This window comes from Cynara cardunculus, unplaced genomic scaffold (genome assembly GCF_001531365.2).
Source record: "Cynara cardunculus var. scolymus isolate 2C unplaced genomic scaffold, CcrdV1 Un_Scaffold_2951, whole genome shotgun sequence".
In the NCBI taxonomy this organism is placed as follows: domain Eukaryota; kingdom Viridiplantae; phylum Streptophyta; class Magnoliopsida; order Asterales; family Asteraceae; genus Cynara; species Cynara cardunculus.
The window spans coordinates 38,987-40,288 of NW_020201292.1; positions in this window are offsets into that span (position 1 = coordinate 38,987).

The following is a 1,302-nucleotide window of genomic DNA, read 5'->3' on the forward strand; positions in this document are numbered from 1 at the left end:
AGTGTCTAACATGTCTACAGGTCAAGATTGAACACCAGAGACCTTATGGAAGCCTTCAATCTTTGGAAATACCTGTATGGAAATGGGATCACATTACCATGGATTTCGTTATGAAATTACCGCGAACTCCAAAAGGATATGACACGATTTGGGTAATTGTGGATCGTTTATCTAAATCTGCACATTTTCTACCGATAAGAGAGAAATACTCTTTAGAAAAACTAGCGCAGATTTACATCAAAAAGATTGTTATTAGACACGGTGTTCCCTTGTCTATTATCTCTGATAGAGACAGTCRGTTTACTTCAAAGTTCTGGGAAGGATTGCAAAAAGCTCTGGGGTCTGAAATTCGACTAAGTACAGCTTATCATCCACAGACTGATGGACAGAGTGAAAAGACTATTCAAACTCTGGAAGATATGTTGAGAAGTTGTATTATTGACTTCGGAGGATCATGGGAAGATCACTTACCATTAATAGAGTTTGCATATAACAACAGTTATCATTCCAGTATCCAAGCGGCACCATATGAAGTGTTGTATGGACGTAAATGTCAAACGTCGTTGTGCTGGAATGAAGTGGGTGAGAAACAGCTAACAGGTCCTGAGATTGTTCAAGAAACTTCTGAAAAGATCGAACAGATCCGTGAGAGAATCAAAACAGCACAGGATCGCCAGAAAAGTTATGCAGATAATCGTCGAAAATCCATTGAATTTTATATAGGCGATTTTGTAATGTTAAAAGTTTCGCCATGGAAAGGTGTTATCAGATTCGGGAAGAAAGGAAAGCTCAGTCCAAGGTATGTTGGGCCGTTCAGAATTTGTAAACGAATTGGGCCAGTAGCATATCAGTTAGAGCTACCAGAAGAACTAAATCGGATTCATAACACTTTTCATGTGTCGAACCTGCGGAAATGTTTGGCTGATCCGAATCTAGCTGTACCTTTGCCAGAAATTCAATTAGACAGTAAATTTAACTTTGTGGAAACACCAGAAGCCGTAATTGACAGAAAGATCAGGGTGTTGAGAAACAAAGAGATAAGTCTGGTTAAAGTACAGTGGAAGTTTCACAAAGGACCGGAGGCGACCTGGCAGTTGGAGTCAAAGATGAGATTAAAATACCCGTGGCTTTTTGATTAAAGGAATTCCGGGACAGAATTCTCTTGAGGGGTGGATAATGTGATAACCAGATCCTGGTTATTACCCAAGGTATTTAATACGTGATTATCTAATTTAATAATTACATGATAGCATGATAATTGATACATGCCGGTATGAGAATTTGTGAATTAATTGAATATAT